The following is a 24,073-nucleotide window of genomic DNA, read 5'->3' on the forward strand; positions in this document are numbered from 1 at the left end:
TACTACTTGCTCTACACATCAATTGAAGCATTTACAATTGTTTATAAATAAAACAAACAAACAATAATGAATACCTAGCATTCTTCAATTATAAATAATTAAAATATGTTGGAATACTATGCTAACCTTAATTTAACTCGAGTGTGCACTCTAACTCATAAACGCCAATTAATTTGATATATATTTTACGGAATCACCGGTCGTGGAATCACTACGTGCACATTAAATTAATTTAACGCCCAAAAACGACAGGTGTCCCCATCAACTTCTCGCACAAGGAATCTGCCTTGTGTACGGGCTTCGACAAATACATATAGTTTTACGGAATTCACCGAAAAACCTCACGTAATCCACCATGGAACATGCCTTTATTTTTGCAGAATCCATCAAAAAACCTCACAAAATCTATCATGGAATATCCCTCCCAGCACCAATATATGTTAGAAGAGGCATCCGAAAAATTTGTCAGTATGTACGTTGCTAAATACCGTTGCATTTTGAATGCAAATTCTGATGTGTGAAGTGATTTATACAGATGCATATATTGATGGAAGAAAGTTGAAAAAGAGTTATTAGGGATCGGGCCCTTTAGATCCATGTGCTCAGGTTTGCTGTCCTGTCACACATGGACCACTTGTTTGATTGAAAAAAACAGAAATTCGTTTTTCATTCAAAAAAGAAGGTTTCATTATTGACTTGTAAAATTATCATTGTTCTTTTGACTCTACAAAGAATTTGGAAGATATACTTTATATATTAGTTCTACAATTAAAAAAATTCTGATTGCATGTTTCAATTACTTACTAGAAGTAAACTTTTTTCCTTGAAACGTTAAAAATTTTCATTGGTATATCATCCATTCGTTGTAGTTAAAGCTCACTATGCAGCAATAAGTCTAGAAATGAATAAGATAAAAAACTAGCAAATCAAAGAACTCAAACAATGGGTTTTGGACTTGTATATGGTATAATTATCATTAGTTATTTTCATTTTTGAAGGGTTGAATTGTTTTTGTTAGGTTATAAGATTTATTTTCAATCAAAAAAATAGGCCATGTTGGAAAAGATAAGAAATATGGGTAGTAGGGATTTGGGGCTAAATGCCTACTTACCTTATTTTCCTCTACCTTCTTGCATCCATATTATTCCTACACACATTGGATTCTGCATAGAAAAATCATTTTGTATCTTGTGGTGTATGTATCAACAAAATTGTCAATGGTTGTTCTGATTTATACAGTGCCAAACTCTCTTCGAATCATTCATTAATGTAGATTTTGATGGCACATGTTGATATTTCAAAGAAAATACTTTGTATTTGCAACTTATTTTCTATTGGTATACCCTTCATATGTTGTATTTTTTATCTATCTTTAGCCTCTTGTTATGAGGGGTGTTGAAAAGAAGGCCCTTCTTGTAGGTTCATAGGAGCAGTCTTAATAGAGAGACATGTGAACTTAGTCTGTATAAGTAGAACAATTGAGAGTGGATCAATATAGCTCTCTCTAGCTTGAGAGAGATGTCAATGTCTTTTGTATCTTATTTTATTTTACATCATATGGAGTTAGTACAATTTTAATATATTGTCAAGTTGCATGCATTGCTGGTTAGGACTATGTTTGATTATCTTGAACCATAGAGTATTCCATATGCATGTGATTTAGTATAATGAATCCCCATGTTTCCAACACAACAATGTGAGTCACCTTCACATGATTCCACCCTATGATTCTATGCTCGAGACAATAAAATGTTTATGTTGGTTACTAACCTTCTTTGAGAAAAATTTGAATCTACCTCACATTGACAAGAGCCGTCCTGGAGACCATTGCAATGACCTACAAAGGTCTCTTGCACCTACTTTGAGATCTAATAGCATCCACAACTCTTGACTATGTACTCTACTCCACCAAGACCCACGGGTTTTTGGATACCCTTTTTGACAATCCTCTCAATTCATAGACAATGATTGTGTGTCAGTAGCTTTACCCGTAAAGGTTGTTGCTCACCCATGGTTACAAAGGAGTTCCATACTCTAGATTGCTTGTATAAGTCTAGGGACAGAAACTTTGATGAAGGCATCAAGGCAATCATCTTCAATACTATCTTTCATGTTTTGTTGATCCATGCTATCTTTGCATTTTGTCCATCTTCTACTCAATCTCGGGAAGAAACAACCTCTAAAGCTATCTCATCTTTGTTCCATTGCCACATTGGATATTTTCTTTGCCTCTATTGGGAGCCATTCCTTCTTTAATAGGCACATTGAACCAGTGAATTGTGAGTCCTTGGTCTTCTTATCTCCTTGAGGGGGGTTCATAGGTGTCTTCTTTCTCTAGTTTTAGGGGGGGCTTACTAACTATTCTTCTCATTCATTGGAGATACCTAGAGAGTTTCTCCGTAGGTGGAGGCATTAGATGTTTTAGTCATGACTAGGTTGCTATACCTTCATATCTTGTGTAGCATAAGCATGGGAATATTTTAATGACTCTGCTTATGATAAGTTATGCCTTTGCAATCTTAACTAGTATGGACACGGAGCTAATGGCTTATGTCTTGATGTGAAGTTTTAGGCACCATGAAGTCTGCTTGAACAATGTTGTTTGTTATAGACTCCAATTAGAGCATGTTTTTAAGCGTGAGAGGGGGTTTTCAGCAACCAATGTGAGTAGATGTATTATAATCTATGTGGACTGCAATATATCCTTGTACTAGTCTACTTTAAGAACCCAAAAAACCCTACAAATATGACATGTGTGGACATTCTTGTTACATCCCCACTCATTTTCACTTTTCATTGCTCATTCATCACTCGTCTCCAACTAGATGGTGCTCACTTTTAAATACTCACACACTTGTGTTTGTATGCACCAACTATTGCCATAAGCTAACTTGATTCCTATGACATGTCCAAGAGGATTTCATGTTGCTAGGAATCTTTGCAAACCTCTAGTTAGTTATGCTACCATCCATCTTGTTTTGAGGCCCCTAAAGCTACTTTCTTGCTCCCTACTACTTGGTGTATTGATTGCATAGGCTGCCCTACCACCTCTAGTTGAACATTTTCTCCAAAGCTATATTTATTATTCAAGAGGTCTTTGGATGCTGGTAGACTTGCATTTTTTAGCTCTTGTTTCTCCTCAATAGGCACCAAGCTTACCACACATCTTCCGTGTAATAACCTATCAGTAGATACATATGCTTTATTGTTTGGAGTCTCCCACCTACTATCTATTTTAAAGTTCCTCCTCCAATTAGTTGCCTTATAATCATCTTGAGAGAAACCACCATTTTGGATTGATATTAGCATTTTCGTCATTACCCAAAGGTTTGAAGGATTGTGTTGTCAACTCTCTACTGTTGTCCTTCATCACCAATGTGTAATCTCAAATCCCTCTTTCAGGAGAAATGTGTGTGGTTCCATCCATTGACCCACTTTTTTCATTGTCATTCAAAGTTCTTCCTCTCTCCCTTCTCATTGCAAATACCTTTCCAGGTGTTGGTACCCAATCATCTACATTGTGGTTAGTTTCTAGGCCTTGATCAAAGTTATCCTAGAGATGCAACACCTTACCGCTCTCTCTCGTCTCCATTGTATGAACATTTTGTGCCATTAATTACGTAATTATTTTTTGAATGCATGAGAGAGAGAGAGAGAGAGAGAGAGAGAGAGAGAGAGAGAGAGAGAGAGAGAGTACTTGATGTTCCTTGAGGCGTGAAATGTCCTATCCGAGATAACTATCTACAATGGTAATAGTGGCTTGACATCAAAATTTAATGTCCTAAATGATAATTTGTGATATATACTGTCGACTAGAGTGTATATTGATGTGAAATATAGTGCCTCAAGGATATATAAAAAAAGGAAAGGTGGGTGGGTGGAGCCCTCTATGATTGGATGTGTAACCAAGTTATGATACAATGACTTAGTGTGGCATCATCCACAAAGAGAGAGAGTGAGAGAGAGGGTTTAGTTCTTCTTTGAAAACATCTAATCTCTATCTAACATTATTACTTTGAAGGTTCTTTTAGACTAAAAAGCTCCAAGGATATAGAGCTTGTTATTATTTTAGATGCATTCATTAGACTCCTCATAGGCTCATAAATACTAAAGTCAATAGATAATGAGAAAAATTTCTATAACTACAATGTGCTCCATCCAATGCTAGTATAAGGAAAATCATAGGATTGTGATCCTTCTAAAGACTTCTCATGGAAATAGTTGACGTGGAATCACTAATGAATCAATATTTTCTTCCTTTTATTTTTTAGTTGCATATTGATGCCTATGTCTTGTGTTCAAAAGTGTCATTTACTTGGAATATAGTGGTGCACAAGCACTATGATATATTTTTTAACTCAACCCCACTATGGTGGTGTGTATAGGTAGACGACCTTGTTTGTGCTGGTCTATCTAGTATGGGAGATTGGGTGTAAAGATCCCCAATTGGTGGATCAACTTGTTATATCTCACAAAATGATCATACCTTGCAAATCAATGTTGCATGCTTTATGCAAGTGGATTCACCTTGCAAAGAAGTAAGGTTTAGATTTGTCATTGTGATGTATTGATGAGATACTAGATGTATCACAAATTCTAGAATACTATAGCTCATGGGCACAAAATTTCTTTCCATGGTTTGTTTTTGTTATTTTGTGTAGGCTTTGTGGGAAGGAGAACATGTGCATGTTAATAAGATCAAGAACATATAAACAACTTGTGGATGCATCCACCTCGCTTTAGTGGGAAAGTGAAGATGTGCATATAAATAATATGAAAAGCATATAGACCCCTTTTGAACGCATCCACCATGCTCATGTGGAAATAGAAAAATCTTGATCATGATGCTAGCTGTTACTACAATAGAAACATCTTTTCTTTTGAACAATAATGGATGGCTTCTCACAATGTACTTCCTAGCAAGGCATTATAAGAGACATATAGTTTCCTAGAGTTTTTACCACTTGTAGTGCATCGATGCTTTGATATGGAATGGGCATTGTCTCCTCTTAGATAATCTGAGAAAGTAATACATGGACTTTGAGGCTACAATGAATAAGAGTACCTTGCCCTTGGATAGGAATTTCTTGGAAACTATAGTGATTGGAGAAAGTACAAGACTAATGATCTCTATATAGGTCCCAAATCTACATTTTTGAAGCCTTGTTTTCATGCATATCAAACCATCGGTTCAAAAAAATTATTTATAAGAAGATATAGGTCTAATGGTGAAGAGAAATATTCCCTTAAGAAACTTGAAAAGAGTTTGAAGGTTTTCTTCAAATAGCATGTGAATAGGACTGGAATCAAAAGTTTTAAGAAAAACCATAAAAGGGTAAGACTCCTATTTTGGCAGCTTTAGGATATAAAAAGAAAATGACCATCTATGAGTATGGATTCAGGCTAGATGGTCACAAGTTTCCCACTCTAGAGTTAGGATAGTGTCATCACACTTAGAATAGCAATTCTTGAGGTTGTTTGGAAATGATGGTACACATTGGCTATCTCAATGATTAATGTCTATTGCAAAATCAACAATGTGTGATATTTAAAATTGATCTGATTTCAGAACAATAGTTCTCAAATTAGGAGGATAACATAGTGATATTCCTTCTAGGACAACCGTCTTTGGCATTTCTAATATGTCCTTAATGGAATTTAGGATATTCCTAGAGTTGACATCATATTATGAACATTATAGAGATTGTATTTGATTCTTTTCTAGCTCTGTAACATTACACAACTAGTAGATAACTATGTAAGCTACATGAGAGCCCAAGCAGGTTGACTTACCTACTATCTTTAGACTCTAACCCTCAAATTAGGTATTATAAATACAATTAGAAAAGCCATGTCTTCCCAGAGTTACACATCCTTCCAAAAGAGAGGAGCGTTCTAGCTAATCCTTAGCCCACTTAGATCCGCTTGTAATAGTCTCTACATTGGTCTTATTGGTTGGGTTGGCATGAGAGGGAGCCAAGGAGGTGGAGTGTGTGAATATGATCTTGAGCCAGAAGAGATGGATGTCGTCTTTAGTAAATAACAAGGCACTTTTTTTGGAAAAATGAAACATAAGATTCTCATCAAATGAAAAAAGAGATTAAAGGGAGATGAAAAGAAAAGGGGAAGTGAAATATAGAAAAGGTACTTGTAAAGAAATAGCAACCAAATAAGAAGTAATCTACAATAATTACCATGGAGAAAGAATATGATAAGGTAGACTCAGACTTTAGAGAGAGGATATGTTGGATTTCCTATCATTCACACTGTGTGTTGTCATGTGGTTTGGAAGACGGGGGATGAAAACTCTATGAACAACCACGTGTGGAAGATAACACAACCTCTATGGTTGCCATATTGGACTTGAATATGGTTGCACTAAAGACTCAAGATTAAGGTTTGGTGGAAAGCAGCCCATAAACCCAAAATAGGATGGAGGAATGACAAAGGGGTAAGATTATGAATAAAAGAGGCAGCAACAAGGTGGAGGACGACGAATTGCAGGCATCCATAACAGCAAATCGTGACTTAGACAAGCGCTTTGGGAGGGAGAAGGCTCGTGGATGGCCAGTATTGACAGGATAGAGCTGTTTTATGCTGGAAGTAAAGGGTTGAATGGACATGATACATGGATAATGTAATAGACAGAAAATAAGGGCTTTTCACAAATAAGAACACCGTTGTTCTTGATCCATGCAACCATATATGATTGTTTATAAAGACTATAGACTGTTCATAATCAAACAGTGCTGATCATAGCTTGGATTTTACCATTCATAAGGATTCAACATTTAAAATTATGCTTATTGTAATAAGAGATTAAGTGAAGACATATATGTGCGGAACATCAAGTGATTGCATATAGATTGGATTATCAGGTATCTGATTGGGTATATTAGATTTATGGTTCTGGTTTCATGACTGAAATATGTAACTTGAATGAGTAGAAATAGAAGGGTTTGGAATGTCACTATCGGAATATGAGTTGAACTTCTCGTTCTGTACTTCTTAAACTCTCATCGCTAGGCACTCGGTGGTGTTTGCCTGGTCACACTTGCACAAAAATTCTCATTATATCTGTTTTTTAAAACCGATGTGGTTGGAATGGGGGTTTAGACATGAGGATCCAAACGTATATAGACGTGTTATTTGAGGGGAATATGATGCAAACGTTTTAGAAACAGGTGATAAGAGAACTTGGGTCAGTCATTAGAGAACTCGATGGATTTGAATGGAGGGGGGTGAAGCTAGTCCAATGTTTCTACTTATATCACTAGGCAAGCAGAGACATGCTAGATTGAAAAAGAGATGTGGGAGTACTTGATGGTTCCTTATGATTCAGGAGGGGTTGCAAGCCATTGTGTGCTTTAGAGTCGTAATGGGCTAGCTTTATCATCTGACCAAGCTGGTTTTGCTGATTTCTTATAGGGGGATACATATGGATACGTTCTTTTTTATGTAAGTATGTAAGGCTTGCTATTAGAACTGTAAGTATGTTATACTGGTTATTAGAAATTTTTATGCCATATGATCCACGTGGCAGCAATTGGATTTGCTACATACATTTATGGAAGATGGGACTTTGACTTTTTGATCTATAACAATATATTTATGTGCATGATAATTTGGGTGATAGGAGTTTGGGTTTATGATCCAAGAGGATGCGTCATACTTACCTTGGATGTATGAGAGACATACGCTTCACTCCTCAGAGCCCTATAGGCTCTAATACCATGTAGAAATTACATAGCACAATGGATAGAATTTCAGCAACGAGTATAAAATACATAGCAAATATGAGAAGAATAGAAACATCGTTAATTTCAAATGAATTGATACAAAGATGGCTTTGTCCACCTATATGCTGCTACTGTGAAGCTTTGATAGCGATCCTCGCAGATGATTAGGTAAAGAGCTTAAGAATAGCTCGAAGAACTTTGATTGGATGAAAGATGGATTCTCAATGGCTTTGGAGGAGTCTTCCTTTTATAGCCTAGGAATAAAGGTGAGTATTTGATGGATTATACTAAGGATGTGGAGGTTTAGAGAGGTATGGATATCATATGGTATGGAATATAGGACATGAAAGCTCTATGAGAAAACATATATAGAAGATTAATCACACTCAAATGATGTGTTCTTTCTTAATATGAAACAACCCTTGGGCACTATTGTTGGCATATGCCAATTGACTATGGTTATACTTATTAAGACACTTTGATAAGCGAGCAGATTGAAGGCTCAAGACAAGGTTTGGTGGAGAGCAATCTTTAAACCCAGAATAGGATGGAAGAATGATAGAGGGGAAAGAGGATGAACAAAAGGGAAAGTAAGAAAGCATTTCGGGTGAGAGGGTGGTTTGGGGGGGAGCAATGCAAATGATCCACATCCCATGACAGCAAATCAATGACTAAGACAAGCACCTGCAAGAGGAAGAAGAATCATGAATTGCAAGGATTGACAAGAGAGGGCTGATTTATGTTGAAAATAAAGGATTAAGCTAATATAAAATAGGATTGAGCTAATATGAAGAAAAATAGGGCTGTTCCAGTGTCACTATGCCACACTTGCAAAAAAATTCTTCTCACATTGTATTCTTGAAAAGTGAGGAGATTGTGGAAACGAATCGTTAGCATTTGGAGAACTACAATACTCATATGAAAATGTCTCTTATATTCTTCCTCATGTCTATGTGTGAATTATCATATTACTTCTAGATCTTATTCCATGTGTTATTTTTTATTCAATGTATACCTAATTATATCACTCATAAATTTGTATGATCTCCTTATAGCGTTGTGGGCTCCTAGTTAAAATTTTCCTATTTGGGGAGACTTTTTGTCTTTATGATAAATTGGCTCAATTAATTATGTTATATGGGTTTTTCCGTGCCAGGTAGAAGAACGTGTTTCTAGAAAATTTTCAGAATTATGAGCATGAAAAATATTTGATAACCTCTATCTTTATAAGAAACTTTTGGAATCAACATATACATGGAGAAGAAATCGCACTTAGTGCAACATCAATGTATCTCATGAGAGGGTTGACAGATGGTTTTCACAATCAATATATCTCGCATTCATGTATTATCACATGATGTGTCTAATAGGGTTTTGTTTCAAGGGTGCTTGGTATAGGATTGGTACGGGAGGTACCAATCTCCAACTTGAGTTCTTAGACATGCAAACTACAGTGTAGACAGCAATGGACCATATCCCTAATTTAAAACCCTAGCCTTTGTAACTCATGTTGTAAAACTTGGACTAGATAGTAGCTATGAAGCATTAGAACATATTTCATGTACCTTCAATTTTTATTCTTTTCTCTTAAACATATTCTCTTGATAATATTGTGAAGATCTTTTCAATCAATGTAATCTCTCTCTCTCACAAGTCTTAGGAAGCCATACATGTTCATTCATAAATAAAGAAGTGACTTGCAATTATCAATATGTAGGAAGAAACGATCATTAGCCCTTAGAAAGCTTTGAAAAAAGAATATCATGAGAGTGCGTTTTGTTTAATACACTACCAGAAAGGTGATGACTCTGATGAAATGTGATCCAAAAACAGATTGCTAGTTCAGGTGTAAATATCATGATGCTTTCCCAGCCACGATCAACCTAAAATGGCACCAAGATGACAACATTCAAAGAGTATTGATCTTTGACATCATATGATCAAATCATTATTCCCATACCTTCTAAAGAGGCTAGAAGTTATTAAAAAATTTTGAAGACTGTCTATAAAGGCACATAGGATTGAATATGGAAATATGTGAGAGCAGCCCATGACATGGGGACTACAAGAGGAGAGTACTAGTGTAATTCACAACTCATAGTGCTTGATTTGATGTGCAAAGAAGGTATTTTCCATGATAAGGTCGCGCTCCTCGTGTGCAAGATAAGCTATTCTTTCAGGGAGGGGGTGCCATCCTTGGAAGGTAGAGGGAGAATGATTATGAAGAGGAGACAAGAAAATCATCCCATCCATCTTTGTAACCTAGTTAGCAGGTTACTATCATCATCAAGCTTGGGATCCAAAAGTCCAAACAAGACAAGTTTGTATTTGCATGCTGTGAGAAGAGATTTCGATCTTGTGAGAACCTTCAAGTGTTTGACTATATTGAGAGCCAAAAAAAATCTTGTGCAATTCTTATTATGATTCTTATCTATATTCATTTTCATTCTTTGAGTTGTCTTAGTTTCTACATTTTTGGTGCTTCATGATGATTATGAATAATATTTCAGAATATGAACATATTCTTAAGATATGCTAGGGTTTGCACTAAGGGAACACTGAATGTACGAATGGTAAAAGATTCCATGGCATAGTGGATAGAGTTTGAGGTAAGAAGTAGAGAATACATACAAAAGATGAGAATAATAGAAACTTCTTTAAATTCAACAAACACATACAAATATGGCTTTGTCTACCTGTGTGTCTCCACTTTGACCCGTAGATGGGTATCCAAGTAGATGATAGATGAGGAACTTAGGGCTAGCTGAAATAAATATGACTGGGTGAAAACTAGATTGATGACGGCCTTGGAGGCATCTTCCATTTATAGCTCGGGAAGGCCATCTAGTTGGCTTCTTTGACCATATTATGAAGCTTCCCTACTTGACCAAGGAATATTCCCTTTGACATTGGGCTAGGGGTGCTATCCGTCAACACCCATCAGGGGGTTCTCAATCCCATTAAGACCACTAGCTAGGAGCCACTTTTGTAGTCAGTGGATCCCAAAATAGGGGTTTGTGATAACTTCGACATCCCATTTCTTACTGCATTGTTGCTCGAAGTTGCTACCAGTATAACCATTCTATGCAGCCCAAAGGTTAGATCCAATCACATAGACCTCATCTTACATACAAGTGAGGAGCCAACTAATGTCCAAACACACAAATGGCTTCTCCTCATAATGGAAGTCATACAACTTCGAGCACCATGGATCATTGGTAGCACTATATGAGGGTGGGGCATTCAGCATATCTAACAAGAAATATGACTAAGACACAAAGACTCTAAGAGTGAGGTGCTAAAGTCAAACCCTAAACACAAAATACAAAATTCAACACTCAAATTGCAAAAAAAAAAAAACATAAAGAAAGAAAAAAGAGAACTTTAAAGTAAATGAATCAATATTGTAAATGAATGAGAGAATATACAGAGTGTTCAAGGGTAGAGTTGTCCAATAGTTGATGGCTCTCACGAAAGCGGACTAAGGGAGGAGTCAATGTGTATGGCCCATCGGAGATGGATCTCGAGTGCAGCAACCACCAGTTAGAGTAGAGGTTGTTGAGAAACCACTTCTTTACTTTACACACTTCATTTAGGGTTTCACGACGACAACCCCAGAAAGGACTAATATCCCGATTTTGGCCGATTTTTTAGTGGGTTCCCACACAATGGTACATCACCCTAGACAGCCTATGCGTATCAATAGGTAGTCACTTCATTCACTCTACATCACCTTAGTCATTATTCACTCCTTTGACAGCTATCCTTTTGCTTCTAGTGATTATTTTGATAGCCCACTGCCCAGAGGATTGCATTTTGCTCCCTTCAGTATACGAAATTTGCAGAGGTATTGCCATTTGACTCAGACAGGGAAATTTAGTTATCTTTTGAGTTTTCTTCTCATATCATGATTTAGTATGTCATCATCGTGTTTTTCTTGTGTTTGTGATTTTGTTTTCTCTCTCAGTATTTGTCATACACACACTATGTTTCTCCCCGAAAACCCTACTATCTCTTTCATCTCTTTGTCGTTCTTTTGTCATGCTATTAGAGTGAGAGGTGCTGAGTGAGCCACAAAGATCCTTTGCATCACAGACGGAAAATATAGGTTGCGGGTTCGGCATCATCCACAAATTTTCCCCCATTTCCATTTCATCACCAAGATATAGAGATACCCTTCTCTTCCTTTCCCACCCATCCTCCCTTTAATTTGATACTCTAGTGCTACGACTTCTCCAGATGTAGATGGACAAACCAATCTTATGCTCTTATTCCAACATAATTGGAATCCCCACCAATGCTTGGTTACAAGAATCTTTTTTTTCTATATTGCCAAAGTATATGTGTGTAGCCATGCAATTCTCATGCCATCTTTTCCTTTTGGGACACATAATTTATTTTGCACCAACTTTTAGCTTTTTATTGTCAAAGGAATAAGACACATTTGATGTGCACTAAGTCCTATCAAGCAAATGGACAATCCTTAGGTTCCATGGCCTTCTCGCAACTACTGAAAATGTGCTACATACATTGTTTCTACTTTTTCCATGGTTTCAAGAATGCCACCCTGACAAACCGAGGTTCTAGAGTCCTATTTCTTGAGAGAGTAATTGTTCGATACCATCCTCTTCACAATGTGCTCCTTCGAGAGAGAGTGGTTGCTACTTCTTTTCTTACTTTGACTCCAGAGTCTACTCCATTTAGAGACATCAACTATTGCGTATCCTTGGCTCAGTATGAACCTCACCTTTTCCCACCCTCAACTACTCAAGTTTGAGAGGTCGCCTCTGGGACTTCTTCAACATCCCAAAAACCTAGATACCATCTTGGGTTCAATTGGTAGCATTTTCTTCCTCTTGAGATGATTTAGAGTCCTTGACCCATGAGTTTTTAGCTTTTCTTTCTCTCATAGAGGGGATGTACTCTCTTTGCCCTCAAAGGGGGCATCTACTTTTTCAGCTTTAGAGGGGAGGGCTACATCTTTGCCCTTCTAAGGGCCACCCTAGACAGCTTACATCTATAAATATGCAATCACTTCCCTCATTTTATACCACCTCAACCATTCTTCACCCCTATTTCTCCATCACTTCTACTTTTCCTTGTTCAATCCATAGTTTTCCACACTTGTTGTTGGAGCATTTGGGGTTGAAAGTCTACCACAAGGATAAGAGACAGCAGGGTGAAGGAAGTTTCAGGGAGAGGAGTAGATGGAAGAGAAGGGGTTTAAAGAAATAGAAGATGTAGAAGAATACTCATAGAGGTGAAGCTTGTCAAATTATTTCTGCATTCTAAGAAGATAAATCTCTTGTATACCAAAAAGGTGCATACAAAAACAGATTCCTATTTGTTTCTCAGATCGTCAATCTGATGCTTTCAGTAGCTCTTAAAGGGGGGTGAAATACCATGACACTTTACTAGAATTCTCCTTGATGACTCCTTTTTCTCCCTATTCAAAGTGTTGTTCAGTACTTGAAAACTACGATCATGCGATTTTACCAATCATTCTTTTTGCATAAAACCACCAAAAATGGTTGAAAGCTACTTGCCTTCTTTTATATGTCAATCTATTCTAGAATTTGTCTATAGTTTTTGGATATTTACAAGAGATAATATCTAAAATATCAAAAATTGACTAAAATTGTTTAAAAATCTAGTATTTTTGAACCATCCACACTACAAATAATACTGACATGAATGACTAATATGACATTGGCTCTCTAGATCAATAAGAAAGTCGAATGACAATGCATTCGATAGTTTTTCACTCTGTCTGGATAGCATTATGACATTCATTCCCTCCTAACTTGCAAATCCTCCAGTATGTGCCTAAGTCTTATGGATCTGCAGTCTCAGAACAAGTATCCTCTACCATGTCAATTTCTTCGTCTTCTACGTCTTCTTCTTTCATATTATCTTCATGCTCAGTGTCCAACTCCTTTAACTCATATGCTGGAGATTCCTTACATTTAAAGAGCTTGATATGTTTTTCAACCACTAGAATCCTTAGAGCTTACCCATCCATCTCATTTAATGCATAGGTAGCATTGTCAAAAACAAACCTTACCAATATGGACCAAACCAACGCTTTGAAATCTTACGACTAGCACTATGCTGATTTTCCAAGCTGCTGTGATAAACTAGCATCAGTCCCCTTCCTATATAGCTCGTGGTCAAAGTCAGTACCGCTTGTCAAACATCTTCTTTTTCTTGATCCTTGCCATCTTTAGCCTGGCTGTTTCAATGTCTTTAGGCCTTCTTTCTAATTGTCTAATGGGTAGGACCAACAACTCTTCTCTATTTAAACAGTCTTCCCATAGTAGAATACTCCAAGTAGGAATAGTCTCCTCGATAGGCATGATTGGCTGTTGTCCATACATTAATTCATCAAGCATATATACTGTTATTGCACTATGAGTGGTCCTATCAGCCCATAAAGTGAGGGGTAACATTCTTGGCTACTCTTTCATCATGTCCTTGTATGACTTTTCCTAATGCATTAATGATAGGGTGATGATCTCTTTCACTTTTGCCATTGGATTCATTATTATAGATTGAGGTTAAAGCTAGCTGGATACCCAATGGTGAAAAGAAGTCATGAACCTCATCTGCATCCAATTCTCCTCTATCTCAATCACTTTACCAACACAAGCATACCTGCAAAAGACTTCTTTCAATAAGAACTTGTAAACTGCTTGAGCAGTCTTTGTATTAAGAGCTTGATCTTCCAATTGATTTGTCAAGTCTTCTCGTGCAAGCATAAGATATCTCATATTCCATAAACTTGTAGGCATGGTAACCAAATAAACTACCCATTTGTAATGGATAGACAATGGATAGGTCGATTGCAAGCCAACTCTATGCTTTACTGTGGAATACATCTAATAGACATTGCATGATTCCACATAATGCTCCTTATGTTTATACATGTTTTGTTACTAATAATTCTTCTTGATCTTGGCAAATGCTCCTCTATGTCCAGCCCATAAGCTTTCATGAAAGTTCTACATCACCTGTTGTTGAGAAGCTCTATCTCCAAATACATGTACTGGAGCTTCTCTCTTTTTCTTTGCACGCTTCTATAGATATCCGTCTTTCAAGAAAAACCCATAAGATTTTCTTATAATCCTTTTGAATTCAACTTTAGACCGCTCAGTCTTCTTGGGCATAAGGCTTAGATATTGGCCTGTTTTCAGCCAATCATCCTCATACAACTCTTCCAAAAATCGTGTCTTGATTGAAGGATAACACTAACGATGCTTTTGCTCTACTGCTCATCTCTTCTCCATGGCTGTAAGCTCTTTTCTTAGTGCTGAAATAGTTACAACAATTGTATCTATAGTAACAAAAGCTGCATACTCATTTCCTGCTGTCATAAAGTCGTTTTCAGCACCTATCACATCATGCTCTTCATCTTGCATCAGCTCCTCTTCATCTTCAAATCTTGCTCATGAAAGCATGTCAGGCACAGGGTTCTCTCTACTTGCAATATGCTGAAAATCAAGGTTAAGTAACTTTATATATGCAATCCACCGTAACATAAGAGCTGTCACTACACCTGAAAGCTCCCTTTTGAGTTAAGAATACTGTCATTTCCGTTCATTGAGGACCTTTGCTCCAAACCGAATGGCATACATATTCCCATCAGCATCACTCTAACTCGTTGCCCAACCAATGCCAATTGGGCTTGTTTCCACGGTGAGAATAATAGGCTGCCCATTCTCATAATTTACTCTATTTAGTGTTGGGGCTGAAATCAATAAGCTCTTGAACTTCCAAACTGCTCTTGTATGTTTTTTACCCCACCAAAACTTTTACCCTTTTCTCAAGAGCTGATATAAACTTTTAGCCATATGAGCAAAATGCGGAATCCATATCAAGTAAAAGACATATGCTCCCAAAAATCTTCTCACCTCGGATACATTCAAATATGTCTCCCTCATCCTGCTTATGGCATCAATCTTTATTAGTGAGGGCTTTCTTCCATATGGTCCACACATGTGCCCAATAACTAATACTTCCTTCACTCCAAAAATTGACTTTTTTCAGGACAAAGTCAAATGCAACTCTTCAAGATGGCTCAATATCTTGTCACAATCAGTAATATGATCAGTCATAAATCTTCTACATCCATGCTCATTCAACTCTTCATTCTTCTCATAGATATCACATCCTTTCATCGTCACATCATCAAGAAAGAAAAAGGTCAACTGAGGAATATACTTTCTCAAAGCTTTATGCACAATTTTCATTATATATTCTTTGATTGCTCTCTGTGGAAGCGTACACATCCTAACCAATCCAAGCTGTGTCTTCATGGTAGTGATATTCTGGCTTTTCAATGCAAGCTTAAACTGATCATATAAATCTCCCATAGAGTAAATTGCCTTTCCTGCAAATGCTTCTGTAAATTCATCTGCTATCGGGCCTGATCCAACATTCCTTATGGTGAGTTTATTAACTGGTTGTAAATGATGTATAAACCCCAAAGCACCATTCTTCTATCGAACTGTTAACCACCGATTTGAATATGAAACTGAAGAGGGCTCCAAAATCCGCATCTTGATCTTCTCCTTCAAAAGCTCCAGCACCTTAGGAAAATATGTCCAAGGTATTGGAATAGGATTTAGATTCTATGGGATATAAGGTACTATAAAGATCACCATAAGCGCAACTATTGTTGGATCGACACATTCAATTTCATCTGGCTCAAACGCAAAGGCTTTGCCATGCTTTCCCAACATCTGCAAGAATCAAGCTCTTTTTGCAAGTAAAAAAAATCTTGTATCACCAAGTTTTAGCTTTTGTAAAGTGTCAGGTGTAAATTTTTGTCCTACTCAATGTGCGTCCCATCAACTAGGTCATTGAGTCACTTTTTGAGACAAGTCATCACTTTTAGGTAGTAAAGGCAAAGCCACAAGCTGAACCTTCTTTGCAACTATTTTGTACTTTGTATTCACCCTTGATTCAGAGTTGTTTTGGACCCTTATTGTAGTCCATAACATTCATGCTTAGCAAACTCTTGAATGACTTTATACTTGTCTATAGTGTGAACATAAATAACCTCTTTTTCTGCTTTGTTTTCAGCGTTAATTGTTGCAGAAATTTTAGTCACTATATCAACATTCAGCAACCCTGAAAACAGCCTTGAAATACATTCATTTGCAACCATCAAGCCATATGTCTTCAACTATTTTTCAGCCCATCCAAAATATTTCTTTTCAATCCTGCACATGGATGAAATATTCGTAAAACTGCCAAGATTACATGTTTTCCATTCCAGCAATCCAGATACAAACATAGTTTTTTCCTATTTTTAAGGCATAATTATCTTCCTACAGGCATTGCCATAGCCTTCACTTAGAGCAGTGATATCTAAAAACCCTTAAACTCTTGTGCATTAGGTGGAATGGGACTATCTTGTAGCCTATCTTGATTGCATGGATGATTCACACAAACAGTGAGAAACTGTACCGTCTTTGTATTGTCTTCTTCGAATCCGAGCATATGATAAACCATTATCTAAGGCTTTTGTTTCTTGTCTTTTTTTTGAAATATAGGGCTGTCCTAACATCTCCCAATAACTATATGAATCATGCATAAAAAAAAAATTCATCCCTAACATTTTCAACAGTCACGAGTACATTCGGACAAGCCGCATAAAGATCCCCTGATGAGTTGTATGCTGTCCGCGTTGTCAAAGGATTTCGAAAGCAAAGTCGCAACCACAGAGGACCTTGACTAATTTCAGGATAGAAGATCAATCAAGCAAGATTAGGTTATGCTGGACAACTTATCCGTTCTCTAGGCTCCCACATTTAGCATACATTTCAACAAGAGTATCTTCATCCAGCAAACTGTAAGCAGGTCTTTCTTTCCTATACAACCCTATATAAGGCAAAATACAATGCTAGAAGAGACATTATACCCTTGCTAGACCATGCATTCCATAGATTGCAATGCATAAGAGAGTTATTCTTCTTAACAGAATTTCTTGCATGTGTCATGCCATCTTCTCTACAAGACACCGTAATTTCAGTCTGATATGTTTAAACTTTTTCCACTTAACCAGTCATGAAATTCTGCATTCTGACTTTTTCATCCTTGAGAATCTTTCCTGCTTCTGTTTCAGCACCTTATCCGTATACACATATGATTGTTTTCAAAGAGCTTATTGCCACTAAAGTTCCCTTTCTCTGCATAATAGTTGTTTTATTACACTTATAAATATAACAGGGTATGGACGCGTCCTAATCAGCTTGATTCACCACCTTCTGATGCAGACATCCACCTCAGAAAGTCAGTCATTGCAGCCCGATGATGAATTCCTCACGGACTCCGAGATCAACTGTCGCATCCTCGCTGGCACCTCCAGATACATCAGCTACAACGCTCTAAGTGCAAACCGCATCCCCTGTTGCACAGCAGAATGCTCCTACTACAACTGCCATGGATCTGGACCTACAAACCCTTACACTCGCGGGTGCAGTACAATAACAAAGTGTCAGCGTGACACATCGTAGACGCCTGCAGCAGGTGTGGTAACGTTGTTGCAGATTGCAAAAGTTGAATGTGATGGGTAATTGGTGAAAAATCTCCCCTTTCCATTCCATAGTTCCCTTTGAAGTTGCAGAGATCCCCTCCGATTGATCGTCTTCCTTATGATCAACTTTTTCTTCTGCTTCCCTTCGACTCGACACCCTGTGTAGCCTTTTTGGAGCTTAGACCTCCTTCTTCATCTTTCGTCCTGGTTTTCAGCTTCCAGAAGGTGTCAGAACGGCATGGCTTCGTCCATGAGGTGAAGGCGTTGCAAAGGATGATGCGATCGATCAGTCAATCGATCTTCAGTCACAGCTCAGGTCTCTTGCGTTGTCAGCCTTGAAGCCCCCGAACTCAGACTGGACATTCAATCTCTCCACCTCTCCGTCTTCAACATAATGATCAGCTATACAGAGAGTGATGTCAGAAAGGTTTCGAGAGGCCGACGGGATCGACAAGCTCAGAGAGGCATTCCAAAAAGTGACTTGCAGACAAAGCGATGGCATACGAAGGACTAGAAGTTCACGTAGAGCTCTCTGATTTCGTCTTTTTAGTTGCCGAGATTCCCCCCTTTTCCTTCTGTAGCTCCCCTGTTCAGTCCATACTTTTCTCCTTTTTTTCCCACAGTTTTCTCTCTATTCCCTTCTCTGCTTGAAATTCGTAGCTTTCTCCCTCTCTTCTTCTCAATTAAGCCTCTTCCCCCCAAAAAGCCCATTTGAAAATAGTCATCCCCTGCGCTTTTTCTCCTCAGCCCAATATATTGCACTCATAAAAGCAGCCCTTTTTCTTCACTGGAAAAGCAATCCAGTCACTCCCACTCTTGGTGGTTATGATACCACCTCTCCTCGATCAGGCCCTATCCGCCCTGCATCACTATAATTTGTATTGAAGGCCATCACACTTTCTGCCAGTCAATTCCTTGTCATAAATGAAACGGTCATTTATTCTTGCAAACAATTCAGGAAGAGGTTTCCTGCGCCCATATGTGAGCAACTGTCACCCAATGTCTTGTGCAACTGCACTTGTACCATCTAAATGCAATAGTAAGCTCATGAGAGGTTATCCAGTGTGTCACTTGTATCAGTAGATACCAGTAACTGCCATTTTCATCCAGGCCTTAGCATCATTTGGACTTATTTCTGTTGCTCATGTTTCCTCTGTTCTCCCTTGTAGGACTTATATATATCCCATAGCCTTAAGGCATTCACAATTCTTAGGCTGTACATCATGGATGCAAGACATGGACTATTGTAATATGCCTGTGTAGAGACCAAACAAACATAGAACATACAGGTTATAGACAAGTGCACAAACCGAGTGTTGAGATATCGAGCTCCACTTGTGATACGCCAGGGTGACCGTTGAGTACTTATGTCACCGACTTGTCAGTTGCAGACGCGGTTGGTACACCGCCGATGAATAATAGCTACATGATAGCTATCCTTATCTACTCTAGTTCGTGGCTCAGTTAGTATGCCACCTTAGTTAGTTGAGTTTGGTTTTGAGACCCATATAGGGTTCTCCTATTTCTTTGTATGAGAGTTCTTTTGGCTTACACAACTAAGAAGAGGAAAATTGTTTTCAGCCTCCACCCTTGTGTGTCTTCCCCCATTGTGCAAGCAAGAAAGCTACAAGTGAGACTCCTTCCTTCTCTCCCACAATCTTGACATGGTATCAGAGCCTTGTTCGTGGTAAGGAGCTCAAGAAAGCAAGCCAAGCTCGCGGTGGTCTGGTAAGAGGAGCAGTGTTGTTTTCATTTTCTGTTTTTGGGAGCAGATCTCTGCAGGTAGCACTGCCGGAAATTGCAGGAGTGCATTGTCTCAGGTTGAGACGCCCTTCGCGTTGAAGCAAGAGGGCAGTATATGCTGCGGGGAATGCTTTAGCTCTCGGCGACCCTATTTTTTTGATTTGAGGCCATTTCGGGGCCTGTTTTGAAGGCGGAAGTTTTCTGCACGCACTCAGGAAAAGGCCCTGTTTTATGCTGTGCGACCACTGTTCTACAGGTCGGTGAAAAGTTACCACAGAGATTGCATCGTATGCTTGTGTGCAGAGACATTGGGAGTTACAGAATCATCCCTGTTGCCTGTTGATGCAAAATCGTCACTAGGAAGTGACTGTGTGGTCAAATACCACTTTCGCCAGTTTTGCAGATTTGCCCTTGTGAGGGTGAAGCTGTGTTTTTTGCAGTGACAGAATTTTTTGCAGTGTTCTGTAATGGCGTCTGATTCTCTTTCACAGATTGTCACTGAAAAGCTTGACAAGAACAACTTCCAGGCATGGAAGTTTATAATGACGAATTTCCTTATGGGAAAAGGATATTGGGAATTTGTTGCAGGAAATGAAGAAGAACCAGTTCTTCCTAATGTTCCCAATCAACAGCAAATGCAGGCATTCAAAGCATGGCATCAGAGAGCCAGGAAAGTTATGTACTGGCTATCTATCAGTATTTCAGACTCTATGATTGTGCATATTCAGGATGCAAGTACGCCAAAGGAGGCATGGGATACTTTGTCAAAAATGTATAGCACAAATACGCAAGCCAGGAAAATGCAGCTCAAGCAAGAGTTGCATAATGTGCAAAGAGAAAATATGAGCATCAATGACTACCACATGAAGGTGAACAAGATTGCAGATGTACTTGCTTCCATTGGGTCGCCAGTGGAAGATGATGATTTAGTTTCTGTGACCTTGAATGGTCTAGGAAAGGATTATGCGCAGTTTCGGACATCCATTTCCGTCCGTGAAAGATTTCCTAATTTTGAGGAGTTGATTGCTCTTCTAATTTCTGAGGAGTAGAGAAATGGTGGTGCATCTTCTTCAGGAGGAACTTCAAAAGAAGCTGTCTTCTACTCAAATGTTGGAAGAGGTAGAGGCAGAGGTAGAGGAGGCCGATTTGGAGGCCGTGGTAGAAATCAGAATATGCAGCAAACTCAAGAAAATCAGTCCTATGGAGGAGGACGTGGTAACTCTAGAGGCAGGGGGAGCCAAAGAGGTCGTGGTGGATGGCAAAGAGGCCAAAATGCAAACAGTAATGTTGAATGCTACTACTGTGGTAAAATGGGTCATATGGCTAAAGACTGCTATAAAAAGCAGAATGACATCATGAATGGAAAACTGCAACAAGGGACTTATGCATCTTCTAGTAGACAGGGTGATGACAGAAATGAGCATTTGTTTATGGTGCAGCACATGAACAATTCTGTGACAAGTGCAGAAGAAAGCAATGATGTATGGTATGTTGACTCAGGTGTATTAAACCACATGACAGGTCATGCAGAATGGATGGAGGATGCAAGGAAAATGGAAAAACCAGGATTTGTGGAGACTGGTGATGATACTGCACATCCTATTGTGCAGATTGGAAAAATTCCTTTGTCTATGCAGGATGGGAAAAAGAAATACCTGTCCGATGTATTTCATGTCCCGAATATCACCAAGAATCTGGTTTCTGTTGGTCAAATGGTTGAACAGGGCTTGCAAGTCAGATTTAATCCTCATGGATGCTTTGTTGAGGATATAAAAAATAAAGGTCGCTTGATAGCAAAAGGAAAGAAGAAGAGCATAATGTTTACATTGGATGTAAACATGTCTGAATTGAGTGCAGCAATGTTTGCACATGGGACCGGTGTAGTTGCAGATATTGATATCTGGCATAAACGCATTGGTCATGTTAATGTACAGCGACTTAAATCAATGCAGGCCCAAAACATTGTTGCAGGATTGCCTAAATTCAAGGTTGCAGAAATGCATAAGGTATGTGAAGCCTGTCAGTTTGGAAAACAAGCAAGGAAACCATTTCCTAGACATGTTCAAGAGAGTAAGAAGCCATTGGAATTAATCCACTCTGATGTGTGGACTACTAAAGCTGCATCTCTTGGAGGTTGTCATTATTTTGTCACTTTTATTGATGACTATAGGAAGTTTTTGGGCATTTCAAAACTCTTAAAGCTATGGTTGAAAAAGAAACAGGCCTGCAAATAAAATGCCTAAGGTCAGATGGAGGGGGAGAGTACCTCTCAAATGAGTTTGCAAGTTTCCTGCAGGAGCATGACATAAAGCAGCAATATTCATGCAGTCATACCCCACAGCAAAATGGAATTGCAGAAAGAAAAAACAGACATATTGGAGAGGTGTCTCGTGCCATGCTCAATGAAAAAGACATGCCAGATTTTTATTGGGCTGAAGCACTTGCTACAGCAGTCTACATAATGAACAGGACTCCCACTGCAACAATACATGGAATGACTCCAGAGGAGAGGTATACTGGTAGGAAACCAGATATTTCTCATTTGAAAATTTTTGGTTGCATTGCCTATGTACATGTGCCAGATGAGTTGAGATCCAAGTTGGATCCAAAAGCTGAGAAGTGCATCTTTATTGGTTACTCTCTGCAGCAAAAAGGGTATAGATGATATAACCCTTCCACTCGTAAGTTTACAGTGAGCAGAGATGTTGTTTTTGATGAGATGAGTAGCTGGTATAAACCAGTAAATGTGATTGATGATGTAGATGCACAAAATGGTAATGCTGCACAGAATTCACAGCAGCAGTCACAAAATATTAGTGGACCTGGAGCGTCCTCTAGCAGTGGTTCACATTCTTCGCCATGGACAGGCAGATTGAGATCAGGAGAATCTTCTCAAAGTAATGCAGATAGTGGTATGCAGGTATCACGAAAAGGAAAAGAGAAGGTTGATCAGCCCATGTTTGATGTGAATGCAGGTCATTCTTATGTGGATGTTGAATCTAGTGGCTCAGAACAGAGCATTGATGATGAGTTGGGTATTCCTTCTATTGTTACACTTGGAGTAAGGAAGACCAGGGATGTTTTGAGAGCACCTGGGAGTGAACCTACTTTGCGCAGGTTTACGAGAGCTAGGTATCCTGTGGATAGGCTGAAATATGATGGATTTACAGCCATTCACTATGCATATATGGTTAAAGTGATACAGGAACCAGAACCCACTTCTTTTGAGGAAGCCATGGGAAAAGAAAAATGGGAGAAAGCCATGGATGAAGAAATGGATGCCTTGGAAGCAAATGCTACATGGGAATTGGTACCTTTGCCTAAAGGTAAAAATGCAATTGGCTGTAAGTGGGTTTATAAGGTGAAGCACAATGCAGATGGTTCTGTGAACAGATACAAGGCAAGATTAGTAGTCAAGGGGTATGCACAAACATATGGCATTGACTATGAAGAAACATTCAGTCCGGTTGCAAGGATGGCAACCGTAAGAGCAGTCATTGCTATGGCTGCATCAAAGGGATGGTCTTTATATCAGATGGATATAAAGAATGCCTTCTTGCGTGGTGATTTGCATGAAGAGGTCTATATGGAGCAGCCACCAGTTTATGTGCATGATGTTCATCCTGAGTTTGTTTGCAGGTTGAAGAAAGCCTTGTATGGCTTGAAGCAAGCACCTAGAGCATGGTCTGACAAGATAGGACAGTATCTTGTTACTATTGGCTTTCTGATTTCCAAGGCAGATTTCTCACTTTATGTGAGAAAAACAGAGAAATGTATTATGCTGCTTGTCATTTTTGTTGATGATTTGATTATGACAGGTGACAGTGATGAAGATATCCTTCATGTGAAAATGCTATTGAAGCAGAAGTTTGAGATGAAGGATTTGGGAGAGCTGCGTTATTTCTTGGGCATTGAGGTGATTAGATCACCAAGTGGGATACAGCTCTTGCAGAGGCAGTATGGATTGGACATGCTGTCCAAATATGGGATGACAGGCTGTAAGCCTATTTCATTTCCTTTGGAGCAGAATGTGAAGCTGAGCACAGATGCA

The 24,073-nt window shown here is 38.5% G+C and overlaps 1 protein-coding gene across 3 annotated transcripts in view; it reads left to right on the forward strand.

Moving 5' to 3' along the window:
* Positions 1-24,073, forward strand: part of LOC148034502 (uncharacterized) — a 135,243-nt gene that overhangs the window by 72,567 nt on the left and 38,603 nt on the right. The gene's annotated exons all lie outside the window — the stretch shown is intronic.

The sequence above is a fragment of the Lygodium microphyllum genome, chromosome 6 (assembly GCF_053477565.2).
Source record: "Lygodium microphyllum isolate KBCC chromosome 6, Lygodium_microphyllum_v1.1.10, whole genome shotgun sequence".
NCBI classification, from domain to species: domain Eukaryota; kingdom Viridiplantae; phylum Streptophyta; class Polypodiopsida; order Schizaeales; family Lygodiaceae; genus Lygodium; species Lygodium microphyllum.